The sequence below is a fragment of the Balaenoptera borealis genome (assembly GCF_965194805.1).
Source record: "Balaenoptera borealis genome assembly, chromosome: 1".
NCBI lineage: Eukaryota > Metazoa > Chordata > Mammalia > Artiodactyla > Balaenopteridae > Balaenoptera > Balaenoptera borealis.
Window position 1 is genome coordinate 16,075,718 of NC_138860.1, and position 26,541 is coordinate 16,102,258.

At 40.7% G+C, this 26,541-nt stretch overlaps 1 protein-coding gene across 6 annotated transcripts in view; it reads right to left on the minus strand.

Annotated features, from left to right (window-relative positions):
• The window catches only part of ESRRG (estrogen related receptor gamma), a 636,910-nt gene that overhangs the window by 477,437 nt on the left and 132,932 nt on the right, over positions 1 to 26,541 (minus strand). Inside the window, exon 2 of one of the 6 annotated variants that reach the window (XM_082394907.1) lies at positions 11,744 to 11,872. The exons of the other annotated variants lie outside the window; for them this stretch is intronic. The gene's annotated coding sequence lies outside the window, so the exon portion shown is untranslated. The remainder of the gene's footprint in view (positions 1 to 11,743; positions 11,873 to 26,541) is intronic. 6 annotated transcript variants of the gene reach the window in all.

Genomic DNA, 26,541 nt, shown 5'->3' on the forward strand with positions numbered 1-26,541 from the left:
AGGAAGAATTACTAGGACTGGGAATTCATGTGATGCAAACTGATGACTATGGGCAAGGACCACTCCAAAGGCAAAATTTACAAAACGATATCACCTTCTCTGATATAAAACAGAAAAGGCTTGAAACAGTTACCAAAATGCCTTATAAGATTCTTATGTCCTTCCTCTCTACTACTGCAGAGAAGAATGTCTGTATGATTCGACATCAGTCATTAGCCATTTAAAATTATCGTTTTTAATCTAGTAAGTAAAACAGAAATCTGCTATGGTTTATTTTAATAAAATATTTATGATCTTCAGGAAAAGAGCTAAATAGCTCTGATCTGAAAGTGAACAATGAAACTGAACTAAATTGATATCTCCCCAGTAGGACACCCAGCTCAAAACACACACACATAAAAGATCGTCATGTCTCAACTAAAATTTTTAAACTATATTTTGTAGACTTTCTCTTCTTTTAATTGAAATCTTATCTGAGGTGGAGATTACCTCTTTTCCTTCAGCTACGCTCACGTTTTCTAGCCTGAAGGCCCATAACTTGTGAATTATTAAACAATCATATTTGTAGCAGCAAACTGATTTTTGAGAGAATCCATATTGGTTGAGATATTCCAGACTAATGATTTGAGGTTAAGGTATTTAGATATTATTACCTCTGATGAACTCAATTGGTAGGGCTTTTCTTCTATTTATATTATTTTCTATTAATAGATCGTCCAACTTGCTCTTCAGCCTTGGATCCATCCATCAGACCAATAAATGTGGCCAGTTGACTTTTGCAAGTGCCAAAGCACTTGATATGCTAAAACAATGCCAGTTGCCCACATCCGTAAAAGATTGTAACTGTGATTGGTTAGTCAGCTGGTCAGCAACCTATCAGGGGTTGAAGTCATATTTTTAATTGTTGGTTAGGTTAATTAGTCTTGCTCTATTCCAGTAATTCAGAAGGTATCTCTAAGCCGCAAATAATGGCCGATGGGTTGGTTACACAAGAGTCAGTGGATAAGAATGAAGTGGCCAAAACTGGGTTAATTAATCGCTAGTTACCAGAAAAAAAAGAATGCTAAGTGCATGGCCAAATGTTCTTCTCTGTAGGTCAGCACCTCTCTCTTCATACACAAAAGATTATATATTTTCAATACTATAATAACTCCTAACAACAGTATTTGAGATGTTTTGCACTGACTCAACTCCTCAAAGGACCCTCTGGATAACTGAAATGCGGAACCCCATAAGCTACGGTCCCAGCACTTAATAAGGAAGACGATCTTTATGAGAGCAATTCTGCAGGAGATGAGTTTAAGTGTCTGCTCTGCTGTTGACAGGCTATATAAAGCTGGCCAGAGTACTTAACATCACAGGGCCTCTGTTAGTCCGAAAGATGAATGAATACCTACTGCATGAATATCTACTGATAATATAAATAAAAGCATTTTAGTTTTTAAAATACAGTCCAATGCACATATACGTTTTTGTTGTTATAGTTGATATCAGAGTGAGAAATTGTTTAAGGTTTTGATGGTTGTGGAATGAGAGTCTGCAATTCAAAGGTTTTCTTTCTCTCCGACCTCACATCTAAACCATCACCATGTCCTGTTGGCACTACCTTCAAAGTATATCCAGAGACCCCCCAACCACTTCCCCCACCACCTCCATGTGGACCCCAAGGGTCCTAGCCACTGTCACCTCTCCCTGCATTCTAACAGTGGCCTCCTAGTGAGTTTCTCGGTCTCTGCCCTCGTTTCTCTAAACAGCTGCTGGAAGGATCCTTTATAAATGTCAGATCATGTCATTCCCCTCCTCAAAATCCTGTAATTGGCTTCATCTCATTCAGAGTACAAGCCATAGCCATGACAGTGACCTAAATGACCACGGAGCCCCGCCCCCATGTCTCCCTTGACACCCCCTCTCACTGTTCTCCCCTCAGTTCCCTTCACTTCAGTCCCATCGCTGTTCTTGCCTTGCTGGAACACGCCAGGCACCACCCTTCCTCAGAATGTTTGCATCTGCTCTTCCCACCACCTGAAATCACCCCTCCCAGCCATCCACATAACCACTCCCTCAGTGGCTTCAGGTCTTTTTGCAAAGGTCACCTCAATGGAGTCTTCCCTGACCACCCTATGTAAATTCAAATCCCAACCCTCCTCCCCTCACTCTATTCTTTTCCATTGCACATACTGTCTGCTATCTTTCCTTAGTTCTCTTTCTTACTAGAATGTAAGCTCTATGCCAGCAGAGGCTCTGTCTCTCACATTCACTGTTCTGTACCCAGAACAGTGCTGGATCAATAAATATATGTTAAAGAATAAAAGAAAAGAAAGAAAAAAAGAAGGAACGGATTCCAAATCCTGCTCTGCCTTCTAACAACATTCTTTTTTTTTTACTGAAGTATAGCTGATCTACAATGTTGTGTTAGTTTCTGCTGTACAGCAAAGTGATTCAGTTATACATACATATATATATATATATATATATATATATATATATATATACTTTTTCATATTCTTTTCCATTATGGTTTATTACAGGATATTGACTATAGTTCCGTGTGTTACACAGTAGGGCTCTGTTGTTTATTTAGTTTATATATAGAAGTTTGTATCTGCTAATCCCAAACTCCTAATTTATCCCTTCCCCACCCCCTTTCGCCTTTGGTAACCATAAGTTCCTAACAACATCCTTGTTTCTCATGAGCCAGTAGGCCTATGAAAGAACCAGTCAACATATGGCTAGTTTTTAATGCACTATATGATCAGTGCATTTTCCAAAACTCTGTTGCCGTGACTGTTCCCACCCCAGTGGTTATAAACCCCAGCGTGACTCTTGAGCTTAAAGTGCAAAGGAATTATTACTGCAATTGCAATCATTATAATTAACATTTCTGTTTATTTAAAGAAAAAAGTAACTTCCATCTATGTTCATCTTTCCAAAAATTGCTAATTGACTTGAGCCTCTGAAATTCCTGATTTGACAAGAACCTGAACTTGACCCTTGCCGATAATTCCTTTTTCCAAAGAGAAAAAGAACAGCCGTAAAAATATTTCAACATTCTGTAAACTGAGATTCATAATAGTTCTATTCCTAAACCACATATACATTACTCTCCAAATCATAGTAAAGAATAAAAGAGCTGGTTTATAATTTTTTAAACAGAAAAATGGGCAGCAGCACTTTAAAACTTCTCAGTTGGAAAGGGATATTTTTGGTCAATGATCTATTTTTATTTCTGCTCTGCTGTTTCTCGAGGAGTCCAATGACAAGGACCTGTCCTTCAAAGTTGTAGTCTGTGGGCACAAAATTAGCATTTTCAATTACTTTCCCTGGACGAGGTACACAGGTCTCTTTCCCTTCCCACCCCCCATCATTCTCTTTCTCTTTTCTCTCCCCTCCTAGGACAGGGAGGGCAGTTTCTGGGTTACCCTTCCTTTTTTTTTTTCCAGAATTTTCTCAGCAGGCTACCAACATACTTTAAAAAGTAATTTATAGTTTTGTTTTTTTTTTTTCCCAAGAAGATAAGAAGTGCAGATAGGATTTAAACACCATATGATATTTGCTTAAACTATCAAGACTATCTGTTTTAGTTAACAAATTTGTGTCATTCTTAGTCAGCAGATGTATATTTTTGTTCCTCCTACCAATTCTGCAGCAAAGCTAGTTAATTATCGTCTTGGAATCTTGGGTAATATACTCAGAACAGTTGCCCTTACAGCATATTTAACAAAAACAAACATTGAGTGGGGACTCAGAAATGAGACCGGATTACTTTGTCACCCAAGGAATAATCATTGTTGTACATTCTTCTTTCCATACCCTTTTACCACCTTTTTAATACAACAGTATGGTCAGATCAAGGGCAGATTCGGAAAGGGGGAGACAAAAAAGGCAACTTCTGTTTAATTTTTGGTAAAGGCAAGATCCCAAAGGAAGCAAACCAGAAAGCACAGAAAGCCTGGAGCAAGGGTTGAGATCAGGTGATGGAAGCCATAAATTCTCCTATAGTGATGTGCTTGTCCTGCAATTTGGTGGAGGATCTTGGAGGGGACTTTCCTTTATTCTGGCTCTGGTCTCTACTTAGTCAGAGAAATCAGTGATTCTCAGACACGGTGGAAATACGCATTGCTCATTAAAAAGGCACACACAGAATTCTGAAGCTACTCACTTCAATACTCAACCTTTCTGTATCCTGCTGCTCCAGGTTTAAACCTTGAGGGGAGATACCAGAGACACAGAGGTCTGGGATCTAGTCTCTGACTACAAAGAGCCATCCTTAACCTAAGAGATTCAAAACAGGCAACTGATGGAATAACGAGGATATCTCAATATGAAAGCACCACGTTTGTTGAACATCTACTGTATGCCATCCCCTGTAAGATTCTTTACATATTCCATTTCAAGGAGCAGATTACTGGGACAGATCACCTTAACCTCCTACCCCAAAAGCTCAACATCAAATCATCTTACCCTAGAACAAATATTGCAAAAAGGACTGCTCTCCATGAGAGAGCCAACCATCTTTTGGAAGTTCGTTGGCTCTGCAGTTCTCGCAGGGATGAAATCTACTTCAGAGCATGTCTTGCAATTTATCTAACACCAACTAATAGAAACATCCAATCCAAGTTACTTGGAAAAGGGTAACCAACAAAATTGCTAGTGCTAATACAAAAAAGTATGAAGAAATTGTTAGGTACTGAAGATGTACAAATATGCAAAATAAAAATCACTTTAACAACTATAAATTAATACTCACTTTAAGCTATATAAGTATCCCTCAGTACATCCAAGGAGCAAATGCTCCTAAAAAGGCATGTACGTGTGTGTGTGTATACCACACACATATTACTCTCCTCCCCCATCCACTCCAACACTCCCAGCTTAAAATAAAAAGAAGTTGGAAAGAAACTGGGATGCTACTCCTTGAGGCTGTAAATGCTTATGCTATTGGCTGAATCGCTAAACCATGTCAGTGCCATTGGCTGTTTCATTAAGCTTACCTTTGGCTGTTGTAACCTTCATAACCCAGCGTCTCCACTGGTCTGACATTTACACAGCAATATCTTTTTAAAGCAATAGGCTTCAGTGTTAAACACCTCTTAATTATGGGCTCATTGAACAAAGGTAGCATTCATCTCTTCATTTCACAAAGACAGGCAACGGCAGCGTTGGTGGCAATTTTTATTTGTAGGAACCTAACCGCCACATAGACTCACTTTTATTACTCTTCAATAATGAGCTTTGTGTTTTGTTTTGTGCTTAAAGGATGGATTGGACTCACATGAATCTGTCTTTCTTCCTTATTACTCTTATGACTTTCATAAGGAAGGAGAGTGTGTAGGCACGTCCCATTCTGTATCCTGCCTTAAATCAAGTGCACTAGGGGGGAAATAAGTGAATATGGAGCTACCCCCTCTCTCTATTAGATTAATCACGGTGGACCCCAGAGGATATAGTATCTAGAGTGAAGATGGAATGATTATCTGTCCTATACTATGTTCAGTACTTTTTACATTTATATTCATAAAAGGGTTAAAGGCAATGGAATGTCATCTCTTTTTCTTTTACATCTGTTTCTTGTACTGTTTAGAGAAATTCTAGGAATACTGTTGAAGCAAGTATGCATTGCTGGCTTAAATGTTTTTTAGGAGACACTTTCTTTGCCATCCTCCAGACTGGCGCATTTCCTCTGCCTCCTGCTAGGGAAGTGGATCTTATCTGTCAAGCTCATAGGAGTCAAGTTCTAATGCAACCTAATGACATTAGGAGGAAAAATTCTTACAAATTAAAGAGTACACAAACAAATTTTCCAGTGAGGATTATGCTTTTTAACCTAAGGAATGAGATGGGCTAGTTTTTTTGTTTGTTTGGTTTTGGTTGTGTTTTTAATTTTTTGGCCGCACTGAGAGACATGTGGAATCTTACATCCTCGACCAGGGATCGAACCCATGTCTCCTGCAATGGAAGCATAGAACCGCTGGACCACCAGGGAAGTCCAAAGTGGACTCGTTTTTTAAAGAAATTTTTAGCGACACTTATAGCTTTGATTTTACTTTTATTTGCAAAGCACTTTTTCAAACTCTTCTACATAGAATGTGAGAGCTGAAAAAGTCCTCAAAAGCTGAGAGTAAGTACAAGGCCAAGGTCCCACAGCTGGCTGGCACCTCTGCATCCAGCCTTCCTTCTTTCATGAACTATTTATTATGCCAGGTATTTGCAACCTCCTGACTTGCTGGGTGAGAATAATCAACCAACTGGAGGAATGAGGGGACCGAGACACTAGGGAAGTCAAGTCATTTGCCTAAAACAAGGGATGGCAAGGCTATGAAGTCGGCCCAAATCTGCCTCTCCCATCTTCCATCCTCCCATCCCCCACGTGCTTTTTAAAGTAAAGTTCTGCTGGGACTCGGCCAAGCTCATTCATTTACATACTTACCTAAGGCCGCTTTTGCACTACAATGGCAGAGCTGAATAGAAACAGAAAACTTTTACCATCTGGCCTTCACAGAACAAGTGTGCTAATTGCCAGCCAGTTAAGAGTTAAACTTGGTATTCAAACCCACATCTTCCAACTCTTCTCACACAGGGAATAAAATGGCATCCATTCATATGTGCTACCCTAATTTTACCAGGATCAAGAAAGATCTCCTGGACATCGTGGGCTCAGCTCTGCAAAGGCACATCCAATATCCATCTTTTAATCTTTATCCACAGTTCGGACCCCGTGGCCAGCCTCACGTTGGGCTCAGTTCCCCAACGCTGTGTGCAAGGCTACTAACTGCCAACCTCCTTGATGACAGGGCAGAAAGAGCCATCCTGGTGCATGAACCCCAAGCTGCTTCCCTAATGTACAGGTACCTTGTATTGAAAAGGAATTTTTTTCTGTGTAGCCAGTGATGAAGTGAGACCTGTGGGCCATTTGGGCTCCTTGAAGAAGTCCAAAGTCTTTTTCCTTTATTGTCTTCTTCTCTCCTCCGTCTTTTTCTGGGGCTGATTAGGCTATGTGCTGAAAGATGTGAAACACTCAGGGCGGGTAAAGGCCACAGTGACCAAGTACACAAGGGCTGGAACCTCTTTTCCTTTACTGGTTAGGTCTGAAGAGCCAGCCCACCTTAGAGACGAGAAGTCACTTCCCTGCTCTCTCTCCCTTCCCCTCCCCCTTCCCTCCTTCCTTTTCTCCTGGGAGCTAGCCAGGTATACTCAAGATGTAGTTTAGACTGGCTTAATTTTGACAACAGAAAAGCCCCTCTAGCACTCCCCTTTCTCTGGCACTATCTCCTCCGGCCCCAGCTCCTCAGATCATGGTGGGGACGTACCACACGGGCCTTTCCTTGAAGGTGGTAAAGGTGTGATTCAGGACTGGCCTTATGGACAATCAGCCTCTCCTCTGGACTTCCCAGACTTCTGCTTTGGGATCTGGCACCATACATACATCCCAATACAGTATTACTTAGTCCCACTAGCCTGTGATTTGCCAGGCATAAGTATCACTTGGGGTTCTCAAGAGATGGAAAGCTCGGTCAAAGCCAGATTCTTAGATTCTTGGGTCTTCTGGTCATGATATCAGAGAGACAACATAGTGTACAGTAGTGGAGCCAGAACTTCCAGATTCAAAGTCCAGAACCAGCCACTTAGCAGCCACTTGGCAAATCACTCAAACTCTGTGCCTCTGTTTCCTCATCTGGAAAATGGAGACAATAAGAGTCCCTAGCTCATAGGAGTGTTGTGAAAACTAAATGGGTAATAGGTGTAAAGTACTCAGAACTATGACTGGCCCCATCATAAGAACTATAATAAATGTTTCATAATTGGGAGGAAAATTGAAATTTTATTTTAGAGGAAAACTGTTACCAACACATTACACATAGTCAGCTGTCCAATTTCAGAGAAAGGTTTAATAGTGATTTAATACGCATGCACGTGTTTCACTGAGGCCCTACTTCTTTTTAAAGTAATTCCTAAAGCACCCTCCAGAACCAAACAATCCAGTATTTGAAATGGGTATCTCCCAAGGGAAGCTTCTAAAACATCACTTTGCTAAACCTGAGGACTTTTCCATACAAAACTATTATTTCCCCTTCTTTTCTTTCCACCCAGTTAAAGTCTAACTTTCTAGTCCCAAACCTCTTCTTTCATGAAGTCCTTTTAATAACCCCATCTATCAGCTACTAAACCCTATTCTGTCTTGCCTGTTGGTGTAATACTAATGCTTGCCCTCTGTGTTACGCCACCACGCATGGAATGATAACCTTGCTTAGTAAAATTCACTAGCTATGACCTCCATGTCTGCTGATGGCTCTTGTTCAAACACAGCCCTGTTGCCTAACTTTGAGTCGTGTGTGTTCAACTGCCTTACAGATACCTCCAGATACATGTCCCAAAGGAAGCGCAAACCTGACCAAATTAAACGCACAATTTTTAACCCAAATGTGTTCCATTTTTTATAACCCTCATAAAATTAATGACTTTTTAGGGAAAATATTAAGATTCTAAGCTTCCTGAAGGCGAAGACTCAGTTTTACGTTTTTGTTTCCCCAGCGCCTAGCGCAGTGTCCAACACAAGTAGCTGAGCAAGAAAGGTTTAACGGTACTGAAGGGGAAGAAATGGCAAGATATTTAACCACACAGAACAATCAGCTTTTGTTGATTTTCCTTTAAACATTATTAGCTATCTCCAAAGTTAAACTGCAAGTGAAAATAAAACATCTTGATATATACAGATAGAGAATTCCATTATACGTGCGCTCTAAGCCAAGCTTCCTATAAGACTTTACAGGCTCCCCAAATTTCGAAAGGGCACACAGGCCCCATTGTTATTGAGGATAATGATGATAGGAGTTATAATGATAGTGACCACTGATGAAGCACTAACCACTTGCCAAGCGCTGTGCTAGATGCTCCCCTATACTCTTTGCTTTACCCAGCAGGTCACTGCGTCACGGCACCTCCTTCCTCAGAGCCTTCCCCTCATCACCACGTCTAAAGTGGCACCACTTGAATGTAAATTGGTGCAGCCACTGTGGAGAACAGTATGGAAGTTCCTTAAAAAACTAAAAATAAAACTACCATATGATCCAGCAATCCCACTCCTGGGCATATATCTGGAGAAAACTCTAATTGGAAAAGATACATGCACCCCAATGTCCATAGCAGCACTATTTACAATAGCCAAGACATGGAAGCAACCTAAGTGTTCATCAACAGATGAATGGATACAGAAGATGTGGCATATATATATATATATATATACATATATATATATATATATATATACACACACATACACACACACACACACACACTGGAATACTACTTGGCCATAAAAAAGAATGAAATAATGTCATTTGCAGCAACATGGATGGACCTAGAGATTATCATACTAAGTGAAGTAAGTCAGACACAGAAAGGCAAATATTATATGATATCCCTTATGTGTAGAGTCTAAAAATAATACAAATGAACTTATTTACAAAACAGAAACAGACTCACAGACATAGAAAACAAACTTATGGTTACCAAAGAGGAAGGAGGGGAGAGATAAATTGGAAGTTTGGGATTAGCAGATACACATCACTGTATATATTATAAAATAAACAACAATTTACCATATAGCACAGGGAACTATATTCAATATCTCGTAAGAACCTACAATGAAAAAGAATCTGAAAAAAATATGTATGTATAACTGAATTACTTTGCTGTACATCTGAAACTAACACAATATTGTAAATCAACTATACTTCAATAAAAAAATTAATGGCTTACTAATTTTTTTTTCAAACCAGAAATCAACCTTCAGTTCCTCCCATCTCCTCTTTCCTCATATCTAATGAATGACCAGTCTCTCTGAAGAGTGCTTAAGCATATCCCACTACTCCAACTCTGCAGGCACCATGCCAGTTCACACCCACATAATCTTATCCAAGACTATTCCAACAGACTCCAGTCTTGACCACTCCCCCAACCCTTCAATCCATCATCCAAGGCACTGCTTCCCTAACCTCAACTGGACCACTCCTCCAGAGTCTCACATGGCTTCAGTGGTATCCCTCACTCCTCCAGGTACACCCACAGCCCATTGCATGGTACACAATGTCAATGCCAAGTCTGCCTGTTAAGTGAACAGTCTTGGCTCCCTCTCTTGCCTCCACTCAGCCATCTTCCATTTTGTACCCCAGCTCGATAGAATCAGTACAGTTTCCAAAACAACCCCGGTGCTCTCCTGTCTTTACACCTGTTCTTCTCTCGTTCTGTAATGCCTTTTCTCACCTTGTCCATAGGAGAACTATTCTTAATCTATAAAGTCTCGGCTCAAATGTTATGTATTTGCTTCCTTTCCTGACTATACTATGTGTTGAGTACCTAGTAAGATCTAGCCAGATAACATGCTAGTCACTGGTTATATAGCCACGCCCAGGAAAGCAATTCCCAAAGATGAGCTGACTTTTCCTCCATGCCAGCCCTGGCCCCGACGCACCTTTCCATTACAGCGGGAACGGCATTACGCTGGAGTTACAGGTGTGTCTGTCTTTCCACTCTACCATAAGCACAATATTCGGTAAAATGTATGTTGAAAGAATGAAAAAGTACACTGTGTCCCTTTGACTAATTTGTCCTCTGGTTTCACTGGATTTCTCCAAGGACATAATCGAATACAAGGCACAGCGGTCAACAGTAGAGGCTTCGGTGTCAGACAATCTCAGTTCCAAATTTGGTTCCACTACTCATTAGCTATGGAACCTTGGGCAAGCTACTTATCTTCTATAAAGTAGAGACAATTCTGGTACCCTACTTCATAGGACAGCCTCACGACAGGTAAATAACTCAAAACAGTACCTGGCACGAAATCAACTTTTCAATAAATGTTAACTATTATGATTTTACATTGAATACTACACACCTACATATATAAGAAACAACAAATTGTGGAAATAAATGGAAATTAATCTCTTAGTTCAAGTAGCCACTTACTCCACAATTTTTTACCTCCCATATGATTTCCAATTGGCTTGAACCTAAAGAGTTAAACATACAGACACACAAGCATTTTTCCCACTAAGGCTTGTCATCTGAGGATGAGGGTCGGGGAAGGCAATGCTGCTGGTTATGGATGTTAAATCAACAATTTTTTCTTACAACAAACCCCTGGCACCCTGTTCTCACCATGTCACGGCCTGTGACGACTTAGTGTCTCCCAAGCATGACCAAGCGATTAGCGGGGCTGTGTCTGTGCATCTCAACAGTAATGGGAGCTCTCTTTCCATTTGGCGTGTATTGAAGCCTGAGCGCTTCACTGCCTCGTGCATTTTCAGCTTGATGAATTCATTATTCTCCATATTTTTCTCCTCCCTCCTTCAGAGAAAAGCTGTCCCTAAAAATGCCAGGATTTTGCCCCGGTTTTAAGAAAACGGGTGTTTTTTTTTAAACATGCAACCTTGACAGCAAGTCTGCAACAGCTTAGCTACACCCAGTACCACTTGAAGAAGAAGAAGAAGACAGTGAAATGTTAAATTCTTTAATACAAACCCCACAGTATCGCCTTTCACTGGAGAGAAAACACGCAGGTGTCAGTTGGGTATTTTCTAAGAAAAGAGTGTTTTTTCAGCTCTGAAAAGGGACAAGGCTAAAATTATTTGTCCTAGGTGGGCAACGATATGCTGGTCTCAACAGAAGACCTGAGAACTTATCTCCCACTGTTTGCTTTTTTTTTATCCCCCATAGACAAAGCCCTCCCCCACTCCCCCCGCCATACCTGGAGTGTATCCTTCCCCACTCCGGCCATACAGAGAGTTTCGGCTCATCCCGATGTTGTACTCATGGGCAGGGATGCAACTGAAGGGTGACAAGGGCAGTTTCTGCAGAGCTGTGGTTTTATAAAGTGCTTTCAGGAGAAAAGGGAAAGAAAGGAAATTATCCTAATGGAATAAAATCGTAGATAGCAGAAGAACACCTTACTTAAAACCGATCTGTGGCTTGCAAACTTATTCTTTTCGGTCATATGACGGGCTTTCAGTAGCAAGAGAATGTAGGAGAGAACTCTATTCCACCATAAGCAACAGACAAAGAGGCTCTGCTGATATTTCTGAATCAAGACCTGGAGTTTAATGAGTAATAAGGACTCTGTTTTTGTAATGGGTGACATCACATGCACTGGCCTTTCCAGTGACCTGCAGATGCCTAGGTCACAATCATCATCAATTCTACCTTCACACACACAAGATAACATGAGCCATCAGAGAACTGCATTTAAGGGCATTAGGAAAATAGTTACAAGCACTGGCCCAGGAGTTAGGCCACCTGAGTCTGAAACCTGACCAGTGCAGGGACCTTACATAGGTTGTTTAATTCTCTAAACCTCAGCTTCCTTATCTGTAAAATGGGAATGCTACTACACACCTGGTATGTAACCTGGTGATAAAATAAAGTAACACATGAAATACGCTTAGCACTTATTTAGCTATTATTAAAATTAGCATCAAACCCAGTGGGTTTTTTTTTTTTTTTTTTTTTGGTAATTTCCTGATATATCTTCAAATATCTCCTTTCTCAGGTATCATAGATCTTTCTGGATAAAAAATTTTGTTGTTGTTAACTAAAATTTTTATTTTACCCAAATATGAATAAAATAATGCCTCTCTAGTGGATAGACATCCATTTTTTTAAAGAATTTAAAAGAATTACCAACTCCAAAAAAGTTGGTAATATACGACAGCAGTGCTTTTTGCAACAAATACCAGACTGTGACAAAAATACTTCCTTCTATAAAATAATGTCAAAGAGATCCTGCTTGCTGGTTGGGCTTCTTACACAGAGCCAAGCCTTATCCCCCAGAAGGTGAAAATATCCCAAATGGTTATCTCCTCCACTAGGCAAAAAAACAAAAAACAAAAACAAAAAACATATTCTGCCACGCTTCTCAGAGGCACCACCTTGCTGTGGTCACACAGAGTCTGAAGATGACGCTTCAGGTCTAAATATAGCGACATGGTTGGGGGGAGGGGGCTGGGAGATAATAGGAGGGAGGGTGGGCGGAGCCCATGGGCTATAAATAACCGAAGAGCATGACTACATTTAGAGCTTCCCGTGTGTAGGGCTCCGGCAAATCTCCTGCTTTGTTTCCTGAAACAAAAGAAACTACGGCTATGTCCAGGTTTCTCTGAACCTCTGGCAGGAATATCCTCTTCTGTATATTCTTTCTTTTGAAGAACTGGGAGCTCAAAATAAATCCTTACCATCCCTTTAAGACCTTCTCATCCCCAAGCTGCATCCACACTACGTAGGGAATGACCCGCACACACTCTCCAGGCACTAGCTTCATGCAAAATAACTCCCTAAACATAAAAGGTTTATCTGGCCAAGTCTTAACAAGCCGAGTACACCTTTCAGCTGCAAGTAGTTGTTCCTCTAACATCTTCAAGATGCATGCTCCTTACACTGTTTTGGCAGAAATAAACATCTGTTTGGGGGAGGACACCTGATCATTTTATCCATTCCTATAATAGGAAAGTGCTGACTAGAGGAAACGTTTACAAAGATTCTTTGTGCAGAGAGGATGGCCCAGGTGTCTCTAAAATCGTCTGTTCAGCAAAAGCACAACCAACCAACATTGCCGCAAACCCCTGAGCTGTCTCCCTTCAAAATGTTTCTAAGCTCTACGCTACCAAAGAAAGTCCCTTAGTGAGCCCACTAGAGAATTCTGAATAATCCTGGGCTAGTCACACATAATATTTGGTGAGTAATCTGCATTCCTGTCAGATGGAGAGGGGTCTATATGCATGTGGATTTGTAGAGTCCCAAGAGAAGTTTGGGTCCATAAACCAGTGAATGAATTCCATTAATACATATATGTGGCTTTTTCATCTGTGACATAAATGATGTTTTTTACTTGCCTATTTCTGAATGTTCTTTATTAAATAATAAACTCAAGAAAAATTTCATACAAATCACCAGTGTCTGTAACGATTATTCCTTATTATTACAATGGCTTCCTCACGGGCAAAAGCGAGAGTCGAATTTCAGAATCATGGTGGAGTTTGCCAGGGTGGAAGCCTTTTATGACAGCTCCAGATCCCATGGCTACTTTCACAAAACCAAATCTCTAAAAGATCACTTGGAGAGATCTGGGGACAATTCTGAACTTTAAAATGTATTTATTAGTACCAGAGGCTGATGGGGTATGGCAAGAAGTCCTTTTGGACAGCTTTCTAAATCACCTTCTGGTTTTTCCCACCCACCACAGGAAAGGACCCCTGGTAAAGAGATTCTTGACCTAACAGATGTGCCTCCCTCAAAGAACCTCCACACCCTGGAAGAGCCTGGTAAGACTCACAGGAATATGCTGGAAACTTCACCCTCAGACTCAGGCTGGAGAAGGAGAAGGTGGTTTAAATTTCTCCAAACATTTCAAAGGCAAAGTTGCTCCCTTGATGACTGATTTCCAAGCTGTCTGGTCCAGCTTCCCCTTCCTGCTTGGAAGTACCTTTCCAGTGCTAAAGGTTTGGAACTTCTGAGTGAGTGTGTGCTTTAATAAAATATGTGATTCCGTTACAATCCTATTTCTTCTTTAAGGGGAAAATCTAATTTCAGGGGAGAAAAGCATGTGAAGGAATCTCGAAGGTTTCTTCTAAGCTTTCCATCTAGACCCAGCAGGCGAGTCCAGGTCAAGGGTTTGATGAGGATACTCATTTCCTATCTACCATATTTTTGCTATATGAGCTTAAGACCAGGACAGTTAGCCAAAGCACTCCCTGGGTATAGCAGAGGCCACCTTGCTCATACCCCTTCCCTTACCAATTCCGTACAGGCTGGCTTAACTGCCATCGCCTGTAGTTTTTTGTTTTTTTTTTTTTTTTCTTTTTTTTTTGCCAAGAGGCATTCTCTGGCTGCCATGACGGTTTTTGCCTGCTTGCCTGCATGGCAGTGGTGATGTACCAGGGGATCAACGTCCTATGGCAGCCCTGACCAATGAGTGACAGGAGAATTGGTGTACGAATATTCCACTTCCATCACCTATCAGAGGGATCACTATGAGGCCTCCCAGTTTCCCAGCAGGACCGAGTTCTAGTTATAACTTCCTTCATAATGAAAATCTTTATTGGCTGCCTTCCCTTCTCTGTCTTACTTCCTCACTTTTCTACTGAGATTGCTTCCCCAATAAATTACTTGCCCTTGAATCTTTGTCTTGGGGTCTGTTTCAGTTGGAATTCAAACTAAGGCTCTGAGATAGTTAAGCCTCTAGAAAGAAAACACATTTGGAAGAAAGTAAAGACACACCCAGAGTTGCATAATTACTACTGCATTACCTATTATAATCAACTCCAGGGCTATATGTGTCTATCAGTATCTCTGTTTGAATAAGAAACTCAGGGGGGGGGGGGAAATGACTTACCAATAGGATTTAGGTATTCCATGAAAACTGTAAAGACTTTTTGGACTATCTGTGAAAGACTATTTTTTAATCTCACCCCGACTTCTGCCCACGATCCCTCATACTTGCCTTTTGCTTTCCTCACTGTAATTTTCAAGGCTCAGGCTATGCCTGTGCCCATGGACACAGGAACTAGGCAACAAGCCCACTGTCTCCCACCTCCTGCCTGCTTTACGGGGCTCAGCTTCCCCGTCTGGCTAGCACTTGGTTCTGGCCTCATTCTTAGTTGTCGCCCTTTTGTTTGAGAACCTCACGCCTCAGATCCAGTGGGTTCTGATTCGATGGCTTGACTATTCAGTTCATACCTGGCTCCTCTTCTTGGGTAACTCTTTGGGTTTGGTAACCTCGTGTTTGTACCTTTCCCTGGCTCAGATTCTGGTCTCTACTGGCTACTCTTGGAATCTTACCAGTTGACCTGTGCCTTTCAGAGAGCAGGATCAGACGCTTCTGGACAGCCCTCCTGTTTATCCCTAGATAAACGTGCATACAGAACAAGAAAAAGCCTTCTATGCATTTTTGCAGTGCTTCAAGTTTTCTCTTCTGCTAGCGGGAAGGCTAAGAGTAAACGGTAGCCCCTCAGTCATAGCCCTTTAACTGGAAGGGCAACAATCACACTTCTGCCATGAGACGTGAAAGGCAGAAGTTGCAAATGGGGTCCTTCTTGCCCACCTGCGTGTCTATTGCTTGTATTTAATTACTTTTCTGAAAATGGAGGAGTGGGTAATTTCTGTCAATGAGATGAAACTAAACATCAGATATGAGTATCTTTTTATTCACAAAGAGAGATTTATAGATTTATGTAATGTATCACCCTTTCTCCAGTTAAAATCTTTACGCAATAGGTAAAACTGTGGTTTCAAAGATACCACCAATCAAAAAACTCAACTCAAATCTTTGATAACGTGTATAGACGAGTGTGTGTTTAAATCCAGCAACAGATTTCCTTCATGCAGTGTCCCATTCCCAGTCATTATTCATTTATACCCAATAACTCAGCGATGGCTCACACTTTCCTTCATATTCAGAAGTAAAAGGTGTTCCTGCAGTTTTCTGCTTCCAGGCAGGATGTCTTGATTTTCATGGGTTTTTACCTGTGCTTCAGTAGTAGATGTTTACAAGACATTCTCCACTGGAAAGAGCTGGTGAGAAGAAAGTTCTTCTGTATCAGTTATGACTGAGATGTTTGAACAGTTTCCTGAAATTTACTTTCCGAGAAAGGTGGTTTGGCTTTAACCTAGATGAATGGTGTGTGCAGGGGTGAAGTTCAGGGGGAGAGGACCTAGCCTGAGCCATTTATAATGACTCTTAGTTGAAAGAGTAATTGGAGTAGTTGGATGATTAACAAGCTACGTAAATAATCTACAGTAACATTAAGAAAATCTCTTATATCCAACAATTCTCTTAAAATTATCTGAACTCACAAAGGAATGTCACTGGAGATTTTTCCAACATGGGTCTACTCTTAGGTCAGACCATCCAGATTTTGTCCATAGTGTCAGTGAAGCATATAACCTGAAGGATAGAGTGAAAGGCAAAGACAATGTTTCTAGAACAGCAGGTATGTTGAATCAGTGTGTACCCCACACCCCAGAACATGGATGTTTTGCAATCTGCATCCATGAGTCTTATTGTTAAAGCTGAATAATTAACACCCCTTATCCAAATTGCAAAAAACAAGAAAAATTTAATAAAAGTATACATATTTTAAAACAATCAATGCAAATACAACTTACTAGCCTCGTCCCTATAGTTCCTTTAACATTTGGTCATAGTACCGCTTTCGTACGATAAAGTTTAGAAAGATAGTTAATTTCATGCATCACTACATCATGTGGTCCTACACAGAGCATCGAGTTCTCTGCCATCTAAACAAATGTTAGAAACCTTGCTCTGATTTCACAGAGTTTTGACTGCTCTCCTGAACCTTAAGGGTTTTATTGTTGTTACTGTTGCTGTCATCAGCCATCATTGCTATAACTCATGAATTCAGCAAATAGTCATAGGGAGTCTACTCTGCACCAAGTACTGGGTATACAAATGTGAACAAGAAGTTCCTGCCCTCACAAGGCTTACACATCTAATGCGAGAGACAGCCAAAGAATATGCAAATGCATACCTAATAGAGAACTACAGAAGAGGATTGGGTAGGATAGGATAGGGTAAGGTAGGTGAATAGAACAAAATGTTCCCCTGAAGAGCAAAAAGCAGAGAAAGGAAGTAGAGTGTGAAGAGCAGTGGTTAAAAGCTGTAACCGAGCAGGACCCTATGGGGCCTTCCCAGGACAGACCCCCCCCCCGCCATGTCCTCCGCCTGCCTCCTGTCTGTAGAAGAACTTTAGCCTCCCAGGCTTTCCCCAAGTTCCAAAGAATAAATTTAAGCAGAAAAATGAGAAAATGCAGAAGCAGAGGAAAACAGTCAAGCAAGACAAAATAATAATAGTTTATCCATTAAACAAAGTCCTTTAGTTCCTCCTGAAGAGCTATAGATAATATTCTGAGCCATATCCTTTGAGCAGTTTTGTAGATACTGAAACCACCACCAGGTGGAAGAAGTTAACTGTATGTTGCCCACAAGCATGGAGACCCCAGACCAGCTGGAACCAGAAGGTTGATGATGTTGACTCCTACTTACCTCACCACCAACCTATCAGAAGAATGTCCATGAGCTGATCACACACCCTGAAAGCCCCTCCCTCACCCTGTCTTTAAAAACCTTTCCCTGAAAGCCATCAGGGAGTTAGGGCCTTTTAAGCACTAGCTACCTGACTCCTTGCTTGGCACCCTGTAAGAAATACTGCACTTTCCTTCACTACAACCTGGTGTCAGTAGATTGGCTTTACTGCGTGCAGGAGGGGGGACTCAAGTTTGGTTCAGTAACAGAGTCAGTATAGGCCTCTCTGAGTAGGTGCCATGTCTGGTCCCAAAGTAAACTTATAGACTCACAACGAAAATAGACTCCAGAAAGCAATCTCCAGGTGTGTTTTATGTGTGCCACTTAATGTACCACATATGTGTCTCTCGGGTGTAAATCACTTTTCCCAAATCCCACTTCATTCCATCACTGAAATATACCTAGGCTGAGATTTTCATCCCTAACTTTCCCCAGACAGGGTGTGATATGCTGCTTATAAAGGCCAAAGGATAATAGAGTGTTGCCAAGTGGACTGTAGATTCCCATGTAGCCTGGACTTTTCAGACCAAATGAATCAGCTGGCCCTGCATGATCTCAATTAAGATGGGAATGGGGGCTTCGCTTTGGCCACACATCCTAAACCACATACTGTGCTTAAGTTTCCAAGCTGTCAGTCTTTGTGACTCCCCTTTAGCAATACTTAACGACGACTTGTGACATGAGATTCTGAAAGCTTTTTGAAAGTCTTACTCGCTAATGGAAAAGCCTCTTACATATTTTATAGAACTAAACAAACATCAAAGTTAACACTCAAATGCAACTTGTTTTTTCTAAACTCTACAGAGCCTTGTCAGCATATCAACTCTCCTGCAGGTTCGAGTCAAACAAAGAGTGCATGAGTCCTGAATTTTTAGGGAAAATATTAAGATTCTAAGCTTCCTGAAGGCAAAGACTCAGTTTTACGTTTTTGTTTCCCCAGTGCCTAGCACAGTGTCCGACACAAGTAGCTGAGCAAGAAAGGTTTAACGGTACTGAAGGGGAAAAGTGGCAAGATATTTAACCACACAGAACAATCAGCTTTTGTTGATTTTCCTTTAAACATTATTAGCTATCTCCAAAGTTAAACTGCAAGTGAAAATAAAACATCTTGATATATACAGATAGAGAATTCCATTATACGTGCGCTCTAAACCAAGCTTCCTATAAGACTTTACAGGCTCCCCAAATTTCGAAAGGGCACGCAGGCACCATTGTTATTGAGGATAATGATGATAGGAATTATAATGATAGTGACCACTGATGAAGCGCTAACCACCTGCCAAGCACTGTGCTAGATGCTCCCCTATACTCTTTGCTTTACCCAGCAGGTCACTGCATCACGGCACCTCCTTCCTCACAGGCTTCCCCTCATCACCACGTCTAAAGTGGCACCACTTGAATGTAAATTGGTGCAGCCACTATGGAGAACAGTATGGAAGTTCCTTAGAAAACCAAAAATAAAACTACCATATGATCCAGCAATCCCACTCCTGGGCATATATCTGGAGAAAACTCTATTTGGAAAAGATACATGCACCCCAATGTTCACAGCAGCACTATTCACAATATCCAAGACATGGAAGCAACCTAAATGGCCATCGACAGATGAATGGATAAAGAAGATGTGGTACATATATACAATGGAATATTACTCAGCCATAAAAAAGAAATGAAATAATGCCATCTGCAGCAACATGGATGGACCTAGAGATTATCATACTAAGTGAAGTAAGTTGAGAGAGAAAGACAAATGCCATATGCTATCTCTTATATGTGGAATCTAAAATATGGCACAAATGAACTTATTTACAAAACAGAAACAGACTCACAGACATAGAAAAAAAACTTATGGTTATCAAAGGGGAAAAGGGGGAGAGGGATAAATTAGGAGTTTGGGATTTGCAGATACAAACTACTATATATAAAATAGATAACAAAGTCCTACTGTACAGCACAGGGAACTATATTCAATATCTTTTAATAAACTGTAATGGAAAAGAATATGAAAAAGAATATACATGTATATATGTATAACTGAATCACTTTGCTGTATACCAGAAACTAACACAACATTGTAAATCAATTATACTTCAAAGAAATAAATTTTAAAAAAAAATAAAGTAGCACCACTCTGGTCCCTCTCACTCCTTACCTTGCTTTATCACCCACTTGCTGATATTGTAAATATTTATTTGTTCAATTGTTTAACTCTAGCTCTACCCACTAGAATGTGAGTTCCAGGAGAGCAGTGACTTCATACTATTCACTCTTGGTTCTTTAGCAGTTTAGTAGAGACTCAATGAACAGTTGATTTATGAATGAATGTATGAATGATTTCATTCACCCTTTAAGACAACTCTGCAAATTAGTTATGTTTAGACCCAAGAGACTGCAACTATATTTCCCTAAGTCCCACACTCTTCTTGGTGCCCCATACTGACACGTTGGGTAAACAAACATGGTGAGGGAAAGCCGTCCCTCCCTCCCCCTCCCCCTGCTTCTCCTACCTTTCCTTGATAGGACCAAAGTCTCCCAGTTCTCTCCTCCCTGGCACATTCTCAGAGGAAGGCAATGAGCAAAGTCGACACAGAGTAACCATTTCCCATGTTATTTTTATATAACGTATTTGCAACCCAAGAAGGAAAGGTTATATCACTTGGAGTCTGGGAGCAGAGATCGTCAGATTTATGAGTCCTCTCTGAGTCACCCGAAGCATCACTGCAGCGCGGACCTGGCCTAAGGCATGAACCGGAATCGGGGAAGTTGATTTCTGTGAACTCACCGGGAGATGATGACGGCACATCCAAGGTTAAGGTGACGGATTTTCCGGTACCCAAGTCTTGCCCATTTATATCCACGACCCTGCACCTCTGAGGTACTCTGTTGAATGACTCACTCCTGGCTACATTTGTGCCTCAAAAAATATTGGGTAGAGACTGTGCTCACTCTGGCTCCAGTTCCACAATGATCTCACCCAGGCTCCTGGTCCATAATGATGAGGTTCTGCCTGAATTATAACCTACTGCAGATTTTCAGTTACTTCTTTCAGAAAAATGGACTTTTATCGTCCTTATCTTTCAAATTTCATCTCCAGGTAAATATAGCTTTTTCTCCAATATATTTTTATTTCAGGAGGATGATGGATGCAAACAGGAGCCAATGTTTTAATTGCTCTAATAAAATGAATCACCTCTTTCATGCGCATTTTACTTCTTACAAAGATTTTTTTTTTCTTAAATCTGTAAGTGCATTTCTGAGAGTTCTGAAATGGAAGCATATCTCTGAGCTTGCTGACTACATTTCCCATAGTAGGCTATTTAAATGTATCTTTAAAGTGGATTACACATCTCAGGGGCCTGGTAATGGGCTAAGGAGTCACCTACTTCAGAGTCACCAGTTCAAATTTAGTCCAGACTTTCGGCAGTGAACAAAAATCATTGTAAACTGACAACAGTTTGGCTTTCTTTTGTGGAAATGGATCAGTGGCTCCCCTCCGGTTCCCAGTTCCTAGTTCTCCACAGCACAGGGACCACCATCATCTCAAGGCGTTAAGTGCGATCCTCCCAGTGATGGGGGAACTGGAAGAGAAGCATCTGTACAGAGACACACACACAGACACACTCACATGCACACTGTGGATGCACATATATAAACACACGTGTGCACAGATACACACATCAACACACACACATACACACATACTGGTACAACTATTTTGACTGAACTCATCCATAAGGAACAGTAAGAAACGTATTGCAACCACTGATCTGCCAACACTCAATTCCATCCAAACTGTTCAACAACTAAAGAATGCGCCTACACCGCCTGGGGTCCCGCTCTTGCTGTGCAGGGTTTCTGCAAACAGATGAGAGCACCTTCAGAAGCCAGCCTGCCTGTTCACTGTGATGAAACATAACATGACGTTAGTCTCCAGGGATGTCAATCTGGAAGCTTTTAGGAACACAAGCCTGCACTTAAAGATCAAAGACAACTGAGTTGACTCTTCAGAAGTACTACCTTTCCTCAGAACCCAAGAGCCTGAATGCCATTCTTCACCCCCTGCTCCTCCTTCATCTCTTGCCTCCAATATATCATCATGGCTTGTCCATCTCTGCTCTTCATCCACCATGAATCCCTCGCTTATTTCCACCATCATCATCACCCTCTTAGGGAAGGTGACCACCATCACTCCCCTTGAATACTGCAACCTTCCCCTGTGTCCTTGTCTGAGATTTTTACTCCACGCCTTCTCTGTGAACATTCCAGATCACCACTGCCCTGTTAAAACCCTTCAGTGGCTCCCCGTTGCTTCATATCGAGGTCCGTACTCCTAGCACAGCCAATAAGACCTTGATGATTTCACCGCAATGGCCTCCTTCTCTGTGTTCACATCACAGAAACCATAGACCCTAGCCATGTGGTTCCTGTGATGCTTCCATCAACCAGGTCTGCATTGCTGCCTTCCACCATGCTTCCTCTTTACTATTAAATCATCCTTCTTGACTCAGCATAACTGTCATTTCTTCCCAGGGGTGTAACCTCAGCCTTCCAAGTTCTGGGTTGGGTGCCTTCATATAGCCCTATCATGTCACTCACCGCACTACAGCAGAATATTATCCCCTTTAGGAGAAGCTGAGTCTTGTTCACTGTTGAATCTCTAGTCACTAATATGGTACCTGGAGTTTATTTTGGTGAATAAATAAATGAGTTCAGAATTTTAAGAATGGCTTATAGCATTTTCTCTCTTTCATGACTACATTCCTCCTATCTTTTTTGTTCTATTATAAACCAACCTTATATACTGAGCACATTCTATTCTTTTTTTTTTTTTTTTTTTTTAATCTTGGTATGGACCTCTCTGCATATAAAGCAGAGAACAACAGAAATGGAGAGGGGAACTCCACTCCAAGCCAGGATTCAAAAGGTAGATTACTAAAGAAAATCAAATGCTAGCCTTTTCGGGAGGGCTTTTATTTACTTTTTTTTTCTACGGACAGTTTATCCTGTGCTTGAAGAGTTTTAGGCAAAATCTTCCCTGAAGATGATGGAATCAATTGGATCACTGTTTGTTATAAACAAATCTAAGCCAGGTTTTGAAATGAAGGTGAAGAACCTAGAATTATTGCTTACATGACTATTGTCTCTGCTTCTTTGGACCCGACAGAGAAGGAAAAAAAGGAAATGAGAAGGAACAGGTAGATAAGGAGACGATATGATATATTTCTAAAAGGAGAGTATAAGAAATATATAGATGCAGAGGATTGGAAGTAGAAATGATAACTACTAAAGGAGCTCAAGGAAAGAAAGTGGGAAGCATAGAGACAGCAAGGAGAAGAGTAAAAGCAGATGAGCGGGAGACGTAATACCCAAGGGAAAAAGAAGAGTGAAAATCAAAAGAGATGAACAGATAAATCAGAGGAGAAGAAGTGAAAAAGAATAGGCAAGAAGAAAAGAGGAGACAATGTAATATGGTAATTTGCTTAGAGTAGGGGCCTTATTTTGACAGTTGAATAAATCAATGGATGAATGAGAAATAAGAAAAAGTCAAGGACTATCAAAAAAGCTTAAAATATTTGGACTTTGATTTCCAATCTATCATGTTATGTATTCACTACACCCCCAAAGTACTGGGCCCATCCACAGCCCAGTCAACTGAGAGCGAAACTCGATTTTATATTAATGTTAAGAATAGAATGTGATTAGAATGCCGATCATTCATTCATTCAACCAACAATCACTAAGCACTCTCAGTGGCCAGACCCTGTATTAGGTGTGAAGGACCTGACTGTCAAGACACATCACCTCTGCCCCCAGGGAGATTGCAAAAGAAAGCACTAAATCTCTTTTCAAATTGGAATGAATCTTCTACTTTATACTGCACAGCCTACATAATCTGTGAAAAAATATATATATCAGAATCAAAAGTAATAGTGTGGCTTGGCCAAAAGCCACAGGAAACGGGGGCATCTTTCTCAACAGAATTAGATGACATTATGACATGTGCCCATTTAGAATGGAACTGCAAATCATAAAAATGCCAAAAACACGGAGAAGAAAAACATTAAAGCAGCTAACAGAAGAATATTAAAGACAGACGTTATTAAAGAGAGAAAGGCATAATAAATACAGGGTTCTTTAAATTCTCTTTGTCATAGGGCTAGACTGCAGTTTGACTGCCAATCTCATTAAAGTCATTCTAAATTGAGTCCCTTGGTATAATGAGCCCCTCTTGATAACAGCAAAACACATGGCCTCTCAAGAGCTCCTGGAAGGGGCCCCGCAGAGCCGGCCACCAGGAGGATATTCACGGAGGAAGGCAGTGGCCACTTCACGTGGCAGCCCTGCAGACAGAAACACAGACCCACGTCCCACTCTTCCTCCCCAGATCCTCAGCACAGGAGTGAACAGCATTCCTTTGCTGTTCACCAGGAGACAGAAACCAGACCTTTTAGATGCATATTTCAGTAACAAGGTCCTGCTGAATCCCCAGCTTTTGACATTTGCTGGCTATAAATGTCTTAGACTTGAAGAGTTGTGATATTACATTAGAGGTTTCCTGGAAAAAATACTCTTGACTATTTTATATTTGGACTACAAGTGGTAGCTTCCTATTTAATTTGAATAAAAGGGAGAATAATGTATACAATTTCCCCACTGAGGTCGTCTTTCCTCATACACTTTGGATGATTCGAAACAGAAAGGAGTTTCGAATAAGGACAGAGGGATTCCAGATACATTTTATAATCAACACCACCCTCCTCCACCATACAAAACGCTAGCAAATTTGAGGGACATACAGTATAAGTTAGTGGGACATCCAAGAAACCCAAATTATTACATTACCATTTTCCTGGACCCCATTAACCTTGAGAGAACTGTAAAGGTCACGAGATTGCATGGCTAAATAGCATTCAGCAATTTCTCTAAAATGTAAAACCAATAGCTCTTCCATCCATGTTCTTTTTTTTTTTTTTTTTTTTAATCACTAAAGGTATTTGCATGAAAACAGGATCTTTGTTTCCTAAGGATTGATCCCCTTGCTACTTACTCCTGCTGCATCTCCACCTTGTTGGCATCAGAGTTCCTGCTAAAGAGCTAATTGTAATATCACAAAGGATTGTGATTTCAAGTGGAAGCAGCTCACCTCTTATGAAACAAAGACCCTGTTTTCAAGCAACTGTTTCTTACAATCAAATGCAAGAAAAGCTAAATATCTAAAATGTAAAATAGATGATTTATCTGAAGAATAGATACTAATATTGTCTATGACTCTCTACTTCTTAAAGCTGCAGGAAAAAGTTAGACAAAGAAAAAAAAAGAAAGAAACTAAAAATGAACTTTCAAATGTTAACAACATGCTTTTTCTACACCTTTGCCAGTGTTGTTTGCCTACCAACGTGGGACAACTATATTCTTAGTATTTTACTATACTAACCTCATTTCACTGAGCAATATGGGTCTAAAATTAGGTTTGAAAATGGCATATTTTATCTAGACACTACTTCATTTTTGCAACTATAAAGCCACTTACAATAATTTCTATTTTCCATTATCCCTACGTAGTTTAGCATTTTGCGCACATTTTACTATTTATATTATCACAATTAAGCATCGGTTTTCAGTGATTTTAGTCTCAGCAGTGTGCACAAATGAGTATACTCCTAATCACTCTGTAAGACATAAGTAGAAATATTCCTTCCTACAGCATGAAAAGAACGCCTAGATCTCATAAACCCCAAGTTACTGCACAAGTAAGGAAAATATAAATGGATTTAGAATGCATCCTGATAAATGTATATACTTTATGGAAAATACATGAGAAAAATGTCAAATGACCACTAAGAGAACCTAGGTGATATCCAGCCTTTGAAGCCTAGTTCAGGAAAGATAACCAAACGTGGCCATTCACGTGTACATGCTTTGTATGACCCCTGAACCATGGGCTGGAGCCAGTGTGCCACTTCCTCTCCTATGGGCTGCTCAAATAATCACACACGGCATGGCCTATTACCTGTGATTATTTGTGACTCTCTCCTGTGGGTGGGCCCAATGTGTCAGAAAAGAGAAAGCTGTGGATAGGATTCGTGTGTGAACTATTCAGGTTTGCCCTCTCTGGACCTCACAGCCCCAGTTACCTGCATAAGAATGCCCAGATCTTGGATAAAGAAAAGATGACGGGAGGATCAGAGCTGGAACGGGGTTCACACCTCATGATTATTAAAAAAAATTAAAAGAAAGCTGGATCAAATGCACTTGCCATATCAACAGCATAGTTGAGGTATGTAAAGATATTATACCGTGTACCGTCTTTAAAGATGTTTAAGTCAGAAGAGCCACTATTGAACACTTAAATGTGAAGAACTCTGCTTGGTGCTTTACATTAACTCACATTTAAAAATAACCTTCCAAGGTATTCTTATCTCATCTCATCTCTCATCTCTTGCAAGGTGTAC